At 34.7% G+C, this 10,376-nt stretch overlaps 1 pseudogene; it reads left to right on the top strand.

The window, feature by feature from the left end:
- Positions 1 to 8,308: 8,308 nt before the first annotated feature.
- LOC133066853 (olfactory receptor 4F3/4F16/4F29-like) lies at positions 8,309 to 9,246 on the top strand (annotated as a pseudogene).
- Positions 9,247 to 10,376: the final 1,130 nt, after the last annotated feature.

The following is a 10,376-nucleotide window of genomic DNA, read 5'->3' as shown; positions in this document are numbered from 1 at the left end:
GTCTTAAATAGAGAAACATTCTTAAAACCTTTTTCTTTTTAAAATCTTTGTATAAAAGTTGTCAATATCTCATTGATGGAGGAAAATACTTCACATTCACACAGTGAGAGTAACACATGTCTTAAATAGAGAAACATGGCTACACATAAAGCTCTTAGATTCAGTTTTACAACCTCACCTACAGATTTAAAGTAGCATCAGATTTACCAAGATATCAAAACATCCATTGATGTGACTGGGGCATTTAATTCCCCTACAATTATTATGTGGCTGTCTAACTGAAGTATCTGCATAGACTTAACAACATTGATTTCCCCTCACAATGGGTAACCTGGCTATCATTACGGCCAACTGCCTACGTTGCCAATACAAAAGTAAAGCCTCAGTACACTCCACGGTGCCACAACTCACTAAACTCTCAGTAGATTCAGTGTCTATATTTTCTGGAAGGATTTAAGACTTGTCTTCATAGTGATATAATTTTTTTCTGGGTACTTATTTTCCCAACCATGGTGCTTCTGTTAGCACACTACCCTTTATGGACTTACACAGTATTTTTTCTACCTTATCTATTCCTATGGCGTCCCATGCAATTTTGGATCTGGACACATTTTCATAGAAAATGAAGTGTGACAACAGTCTCACACCTGTAGAATTTACTACACTTACTATGTTTCATATTCCAAAAAAAAAATCACTCATAGAGTGATGGAATAGCCTGGTGAATGCTCAATTTTATATCAGCTAGGGAATGAACACCTTACAAGTTTAGAAAGCTGTCTATCTGATGCAGTATATATCTTAAAGCCAATGGCCACCATATATTACCATCTGTCCTTTAGCCAGAATGTATGTACCCAAGGGAGAAAAAGCCTCTTTAACAATAGAGCCAAATAATTTACCATGAACATTGATGCTTCCTATTCTTGTGAACTTTGGTTTAATAGATTCACAGGTCCTGGTGCCCCCAGGAAAGAATGTTCCAAAGAGAACACAGCTACAACTGGCCTCTGACAGTTTGGGGCTCTTCACATCACCAAACCAGCCAATAGAAAACTTCTTTCCTCTGACAATTGTGGGGACAAGATCAAGTGTGAAAATGGAAGTCCATTAACTATGTACTGAAATATTTAGAAGTTATACATCAAGGTAACAAAATCATGAGTACAGCATGTGCTATCCTTCTATGTTGACAAATATATATTGTTTCTTCTTGTCTAGTATCTTATTATGAGTATTATGAGTCTTTTGGACCTTTGTTCTGGTCAAACCAAATAGGTCCCTAGAGGTAAAGTCCCTTGATTCATGAAGTCCTTCTAAACTCCTATCTAAGCAATCACTTGATCACCGTCCTCTAGAGCTGTTAATTAGCTTTATTTCCACAATGACAAGATTTATGGCACTCTTTGTTAGAAAACACAGGAAAACCTAAGACTTCATGAAAATGTTTCTTATACAGGTGAAATAGAGGAAAATGGATAAATTTAATAATATGTAGAGTAACTCTAGTGTCAGACATGATTCTGTTGTTGAATTGCTATGGAGATGACTGAATGAGTGTTATCCTAAAGCAAGGTAACATCTGGAGTAACAAACTGACTAGTAGTGGAAAATAACTGGGAAAAGTTCATTGGCATTTGGAGAAGGTAAATAGACCTTTAGTTTAACTAGATTCACACAGTGTTAGGGTTATGTGAAAGATATAGGAAAAGCCAATGGCTTTATAATTTTTGGAGTCAGCGTTTTCTGTTGCCAGTGATGATTATATGAAAGATCCTCATCTTCTGCACTTTGATAAACAGGTAAGAAAAATTGGTGACACATAAATCTGAGAAAACGTGGGTTCCTATAATCTCATTAGTTTCTAAAAAGAGATAAAGTATAAACTGATTCTCAGTGGTAATGGAAGGAGATTTACTAGATACTTGTAAAATTTTCAAGAAGGAAGTCTTATAGATACTTGAAAAGAAGACACGCCTGAAAACCCAAATCTGAGTAAACTGTTTCCAGTGTAAATTCTAACTTAAAATATGATGTTCAAAACTTACCAAAAAAATGAAAACTACCAGGAGATCAATTGATTCTCCTGTATTCTTATATGCTGTACAATTTTACAATGTTTTTTATTAATTTTACCTGTAAACAATAAGTAGAATGCAGAAGGGTTTAGAGAAAGTTGACAAATGTGATTTTTTTCCAAAAGTGAAAGGTACTTTTCCTTCTAAAAAGAAATATAAAAGGGGTTTAGTTTTTGAGTCTTGAAAACAGAAAGCTAATGGGGTTGTTGAGTTTCTGTACATAAAAAGTTAATAAAACAGACACTGAAAACTATTTATATTACACGCAGTTATAAAAAGTAAAAAAGAGGGGGTCTTAAAATAGGGAAGCAAACTTTTACTTATAGGTAAAGGATTTTACGACAATTTGAAGGACAAGATGAAGTCCAGTTTAGCTGAGGCAGGTTCTAGCCTCTCAATATTTTGAGATTGAGGAAAAATGTATATAAATGATGGTTTAGAGTTTCAAAACTATGAGATATATGTAGGTCTCTTTCAGTTTGATAATTCTATTATTTGGAATCCCAAATATTGATATTTCCTCCATCTATAGAAGATAAAATGTTTAGGAATCTTTTTCTGGAAGATAATCAATTCTATATGGGTGAAGAAAAAGGATTAATCACAATAAAAGCAAAACATCTGGACTTTTTATTTTATAACATGTATATTTAATTAGATAATTATAATTAATGTGTCTGAGAAAAACAACTTTAAAACCTCTTTTCTGAGAACAACTAATTAATAAGCGATGGTGGTTTCAGAACCTAATCAACCAGGAGTTTGATTATAGATATTCAATGACTTCCAGGTAAATAAACATCATACCCTGGTATCTCCATCTAAAATCCTATCTATGACTACCTCTTGGGGCATGAATAGAATCCTGACTATGCCTCAGGTGGATTTAAAACTTTGATATGTGAATTTCACACATCAGACTGTGGGTTTCTATATTTTCTAATATTTGGTTTTATATTTCTTTTCTTGTTAGTATATCTAGGGAAAATTTATTTTTGACATCTCTAACTTTCTTTTTCCAGTACTCACTTCAGTGTAACCAAGAGTAATCGGTATTATTCTATTAGGTTTCATATTATAGCCCTTTTTGAACTCATTTTTTCAAATTCTTCATTCTCAGGTAGCTGAAGGATATTGGAGAGCAAAAAAGCAAATAAATTCACATCTAGTACTGTATAACTGATAAAAGCTTATGGAAGAAATCTTTTAAGACACAGTGCTTTAGAGCATACTCAAAGTTGTTTATGATTATAGAGTTTCTGAAGAGTGTACCCAGAATGTAATGAAAATAATAATCCATAAACAACCTCTTACTTAAATTAAAGTGAAACTTCTTTCTCTTCTTTATCATTTTACACATACCTTTCTTAGTTTCTCTTCATTTTTGACGTAGTTTACTTCTTTTTCCTTAATTCTTCTTCATTTTTATAATCTCTATTTTCTGGGGTAGGTTTTCCTGGGGTTTTTTTTTTAGTTTTTTTGCTTCTTCAGAACTCCTCTCAAGTCTTTTTATTCATCTTCTTAGTTACATAGTCATCCATACTTTTCTGTTTTTCAGTCACCCTGTGGGTTCCCCTATTTGTTGAATTGTTATATTACAAATACATAATTTACTGTATCTGTTACTATATTAGTTGCAATCTGATTTTCCCATGTTTCCTTCATTATGTTTAGGTATTAACTTCCATATTATTGAAACCTTTAGCTTATATTTGATGGGGCAATGTTTTTAGTGTCTTCTTCCTTTTTTGTTCTTAGCATCTGTTAGAACTTGAGGTTACAAAAAAAGATAAACGCAATTCCTCCCCTCAATCCACTTATGTATATAACTATAATGTGACATGGTAAGTGATGCTTTGGGGCATGAATAAAGTGAATAGGAACATAGACAAGGAAGGTATAAATCTGCTCAGACTGTAAAGAGATGGTAGGAAAGGAAGTCTAAACATTATAGCATGTGTTTATGTCGAGGTATGAATTATCCTTCTCTTCCAGAGAGAAGAGCAGTGGGTGGAGATGGTGAAATGGTGAAAGCGGCACTGGGGAAGAAGAACCAGTATATTTAAAGGCATGTAGCATATAGCATTGTCAGATAATAAACAGGTGATGTCAGATCGTGAGGTGCAAGAAAGGAAGTAAGAAAAAGAAATAGAAAATGAGGTTATAAAAGCAAGATTCCAAAAGGTTTGAAAGCTCTAATGGAACTGAGAAAGTCATCTGGAAACAAACAAAAAGGGACACATTAAACTATTAAACTATGACTGGTTATGTTTTGAGAATTGTTGGATTTTTGTTGAAATAGCAAAAACAGTTGAAGGAAAGGGTGCTAATAACCTTTCTCAGTAGGTGCAGTAGGAACTGATGAAAGTAGGGGCATGAGAAGGGAAAGGAGCAGATACACGGCAGATGCTTTCAGTTAGAAAAGAACTGTGACATACTTTATCCGTTTAAAAGGTACTCAAAACTGTATGAACGGCACTGTATATTTAACACCAATATTTAATAATGAACATTTGTCATTTTTATCAGACTTTTTGGTAATAAATCCATTACAAATAATGGATTACAAATAATCAAATAATTACAAATTACAAATAGTCCATTCACCTATCAGATTCGTATCTTTCCTTCCCCAAATTGAATAACAATTCTGAACTGTTTGGATAGTCTTTGTTGAAACTTAAATATTTTTTGCTACCTAGTTAAATATTTATATTTAATATTATTTAAATCACCAAATGTTTTTGAAATTTATAAATATTGTTACGTTGCATACATTCTTTTATAATTTGATGTTTCTCAGTCAACATATATTTTTGAGATTTTTTTCATGACAAAAAGTCTAGTTCATTCTGTTTCCTTTCTAAATAATTTGTTACATTGTATTAATCCATAGTAAGTTACTTGTATTTGACTTCATTGTGAACGTATGTGTTATTTCCATTACTAGGAACATTAAAGAGGAAGAATTAATTGGATTGGGTGACAAATATTATCTCTAACTCTCAGTTCAGTAAAATATTCATTTTCTCCATCTTACAGCTGTGAAAAGGGCCCAGAGGTAAAAGGTATGTTACCATATTCAACAGGTAATTAAGTGACAGAATGTGAAATGTGGTTTTTCAGATACTGAAGCCTATATTCATTTCATTATCCAATGAAGCTTTTAACAGTAATAGGAATAACTGCTGTAAGATTTTGTAAAAGCGAAAATAGAGACAGATTTGAATGATGTAGTCATACACACAGCCTATTTTTAATAAGTCCTAGAACGAATCTAGATTCCCTGCATCCACACTGAGGTTGGTGATTGACCTCAATATACTTTGACTTGAATCAGGCACTCAAGCTTTTTACTGAAGACCTGTTATGTTCTCTAGCACTCTTCCAAGCTTATAAAGAAATATGAAAGGTAGAATTGTCTTATACTCCATTCAGAGAGGTTAAATGAAAGACTGGAATCAGAAAACTACTCAGGTTGGAGGAATCAAGAGTGATCTCATGAAGGAGGTAGAACAGGGATACAGGCAACTTTACGGAGTCTTTTAAGTAGTCAGCTCATCTTGGACCCTGTTCAGGGGTTTTACAAACCTATGAAGAAAGAATGATTGGGTGGAACTGATTAAACTGGAATTTTATATTGTCAGTCCATCCAAAAAGACTTCTGCTCCAAATAAAGTATTTGCTTGAACAAATACAGTAAGAATAAATGTTTCAACAAACTGCCAAGTTTTCCAAGACACTGAGGTACAAAAATTAGATAACAGATCATTGTCAGGGATGAATAATCATGATCACCAAGGTAGCAGCTACCAGTATGTTAGTAAATGGCAGTCATCAGCCATGAGAGGGGCTTATTTCCTCCAACAGTTGCTACCATTACCCCATCACATGTTTTTATTCAGGTAGTCATGAGCAATGAAAAGAAAATAGGGAATTGGACACAGAAAAGATCTTGGAGTCAGTTGCTTGGGGTTTTAATATAAACTCTAAGTAAATTTATGGTTTGGGTCAGGTTATTTAACACATTTGGATATGTACTTCTTAATTTACAATGACTTCAAAATTTCTAAATTATGGATATTGATTTTATCTGTAGGTCCCAAAGCTGACCTCATTGATTTCAGTACTTCTGACTATACTGAAGATTCCTTTTAGTCCTATTCCTACTTTTGGTTTTCTTTAAAATTTTTCAGTTTATTGAATTCCACACACTCTTGACCTTTCCTTTTTTCTTTACATGGTCAGTCTCTAATGCAAGCAAATACATTTTATTCACTCTTTCAGCACATATTTATTTGTGATCTAAATTTTTGCTATATTGGATTGAAGAAGACAGATGTGATCCTTAACGGAGCTTGCAACCTCATTGGGAAGGAGAAATTGAACAAATAACAAATTATACTTGTGGATGGTAAAGAATCTGCCTGCAATGCAAGAGACCTGGATTTTGATCCCTGGGTCAGGAAGATCTCCTGGAGAAGGAAATAGCAACCCACTCCAGTACTTTTGCCTGGGAAATCCCATAGACAGAGGATCCTGACGGGCTATAGTTGATGGGGTCACAAAGAGTCAGACACCACTGAGCAACTAACACTTTCACTTCCTTTCACTTTGAGAGCAAATCAATTAAATGTATACAAGATAGTTTAAATCTACCACAGAAAATGTGAATGTTGTATTTATCATAGTTCTTTACTGAAATATATTTTCTGATATGAAAGTCTGATACTCCCTGCTGGTCAACAGTATTTTACTTTCTTATTTATTTATTATGTCTCACATGTTGAAAGCTGTAGGGGCAACTGAAATAGAGAATTAGACTGATGGGCAAGTGAAATATAGGGAAGGAAACATAATGTTTACTGAATACTTACTATAGCCATATGATTAAGATGTATTAGTTATTTTACCAATTACAATTTCATAGACAAATAAACTGAGGCTCAAAGAGTTTAAGTAACTTGCCTAACACCAAGTTGTCAGTGGTTGGACATTAGCATAAATCTTGTGATCTAAATCCAACACTCACATTCCTCTTGCTAAGACATGAATGTCTGCATGCTAAGTCACTTCAGTCTTGTCCGACTCTTTGCGATCCCATGGACTGTAGCCCGCCAGGCTCCTCTGTCCAAGGGATTCTCCAGGCATGAACACTGGAGTGGGTTGCCATGCCTTCCTCTAAGGGATCTTCTGACCCAGGGACCGAACCCACATTTCTTTACGTCTCCTGCATTGGCAGGCGGGTTCTTTAGCACCATCTGGGGGGCCCTAAATAAGAGTAAATAATTACAAGATAATATGATTAGTCCTTATATGCAGATTTGTATACAATAGTTTTCACTGCATTATGCATTTCATAGTTTTGAGATTTTCAGATCATGTGCTAAGTAACCTAAAGCAGTGTTTCTCAAAGTATCTGTGCCATAGGATAAGATTTTTCCTTTCATTTCTAGTCTTTTATGGACTATTACTTTGTGAAAAACAAAATCAGCAACTTGGGATCACTGTATATCAAACTGCTAGAAAAGTTTTTAAGTACTCACTCACAAACTCTGTACCTAATATACAAACTGATAACAGACAGTTCATGGGCCTACACCTCTCTGTGTGGACTGCTTTTTTTTTGGTTCAGGGAGTCCAAATATGAATGAGTCAAAATCTCTGCCTTCAAAAATCCTAGAATCTACTTGGTAATTTAGAATAGCAATCAACTCACTATGATAAAACTGTAATAAAATAAATGCTAGTAATAATAAAGCAAAACTTTGTAGATGTGGTAAACATTTAAGGAATACTGAAGATGAATAAATTCCCACAGGTGGGGCCAGAGGAAAGTTCATAGGCTTGGAAGGGATCACAATGCTGATTAGTTCTATGTGACTGGAGCCAGATCATATTGGTTTTAAACTCAAAATCAAAAGGTTTGGGCTTGAATTCCTGTTACTCTTGCTAACCATTTTGTACCTCATGCATAATATCATGGCATCCACCCTGAATGGTAGTAAAGGGTATTAAATGCGGAGAAAACTTGGTGGTAGAAAAACAACAGCACATGAGAGCCACCAATTTTTTGTGTGATCACATTGCAAAGGCTGGGAGGTCACTTTAATGCTAAAGTAGAAACAGCCATTCATAACTGTAACCTCTCTTCTAATTTATTAAAATCATTATTATATTTTAAATTTTCATCTATTAACTCCCTTCAGGTAGCAAAGTGTACAATGCCAATGTATGGAGCAAATCACTCTGTGGTGTCAGAGTTTGTATTCCTGACACCAACTCCTGGGAAATACAGCTTCTCCTCTCTGTGTTCTCCTCCGCATTTTACATGGCAAGCATGATGGGCAACTCCCTCATTATTCTCACTGTGACTTCTGACCCTCACTTACACTCTCCCATGTACTTTCTATTGGCCAACCTCTCCTTCATTGACATGGGAGTTTCTTCTGTCTGTTCCCCCAAGATGATCTATGACCTTTTCAGAAAGGATAAAGTCATCTCCTTTAGTGGCTGCATCGCTCAAATCTTCTTCATTCATGTCATCGGTGGTGTGGAGATGGTGCTGCTCATCGCTATGGCCTTTGACAGATATGTTGCCATTTGTAAGCCTCTCCACTATCTGACCATCATGAGCCCAAGAATGTGTGTTTTCTTTTTAGTGGCTGCCTGGATGATTGGCCTTATTCACTCCATGGTTCAACTAACTTGTGTGGTAAACTTACCCTTCTGTGGCCCTAATGTGTTGGACAGTTTTTACTGTGACCTCCCTCGGTTGATCAAACTTGCCTGCATAGACACATACCAGGTAGAATTCATGGTCACGGCCAACAGTGGATTCATCTCTGTTGGCTCCTTCTTCATCCTGATCATTTCCTATATTGTCATCATTCTCACTGTTCAGAAACACTCTTCAGGTAGTTCATCCAAGGCTCTCTCCACACTTTCAGCTCACATCACTGTAGTAGTCTTGTTCTTTGGTCCTTTGATATTTTTCTATGTGTGGCCATTTCCCTCCACACATCTGGATAAGTTTCTGGCATTCTTTGATGCAGTTCTTACTCCTTTCCTGAATCCTGTTATTTACACATTCAGAAATCAAGAAGTGAAGATGGCAATGAGGAGAGTATGCAAACAGCTAGTAAATAACAAAAGATCTCTTGACTAATTACTGTATTGTGAGAGCCCTTAGTGATTACTGATGCTCATTACTGATGGTCAAACTCAGAAAAAAGTTCTTGTTTGTCCTACATTGACTTGATTATACACTTACATTGAATTCACTTTGTCTTTTGATTAGAAGGGAGGGAAATTCACTTTTGAAAAGAGATAGTTACAGATAAGCTATTTGTAATACAAAGATTATAATAATCTTGAGTCTAAATTTCTAAGGAATAAGAATATGAAGTAATTCTTAGAAATATCTACCAGGGAAGGTTTCTTTAAGGCCTTCAGAACAGGGAGAAGTTTCTCCCAGTCCCCCTAGTTCAAGATGACCAAACTTGAACTTCACTACATCTAAAATACCTATTTCCAAGTATGATCACATTTATAGATATTGAGGCTTAGGATTTCAAGATGTCTGGTGGACAAAAATCAATCCACATCAGTAGTGCAGATAGTGTAGGTATCTGAAAACAAGAAAGACTGTAGGTTACCTCTTAATAAGTGTGAAAACAGATTTAAAATAAATAATAGATGGAACTTCAGCTCTTTCATAGGCAATTAACTATATTTTTAAGTAATGGAACATATAGAGTCAGCATAAGCCACAAAAACTTATTCATATGAGCTAAAGCATCTATGCTAACTAGGAATATTATATCTACATAAAGGACAACATTTACTGCTTTTAGTCAAGAACAAAACAAATACACAAAAATAAATTTGTTATGTCATCCTAACAGGGAAAACCAAATTTTGTCTTCCTTCAATATAGTATGTGGTGGCAAAGCATTACTAAATTTTAAAATATAAATCCATCAAATCTGAGCTATGTAAACTTTGCCAAAATAGTTACTATATATCATTTATATGTATTTATATTCATATATTTGTATTTATTCATAGTTGGCTTAAAACTCAACATTCAGAAAACTAAGATCATGGCATCTGGTCCCATAACTTCTTGGCAAATAGATGGGGAAACAATGGAAACAGTGACAGACTTTTACTTTTTTGGACTCCAAAATCACTGCAGATGGTGACTGCAGCCATGAAATTAAAAGACACTTGCTCCTTGGAAGAAAAGTTATGACCAACCTAAACAGCATATTAAAAAGCAGAGACATTTCTTTG

The sequence above is a fragment of the Dama dama genome, chromosome 12 (genome assembly GCF_033118175.1).
Source record: "Dama dama isolate Ldn47 chromosome 12, ASM3311817v1, whole genome shotgun sequence".
In the NCBI taxonomy this organism is placed as follows: domain Eukaryota; kingdom Metazoa; phylum Chordata; class Mammalia; order Artiodactyla; family Cervidae; genus Dama; species Dama dama.
Note: the sequence above shows the minus strand (reverse complement) of the source record. Positions and strands in the feature narration are given on the sequence as shown.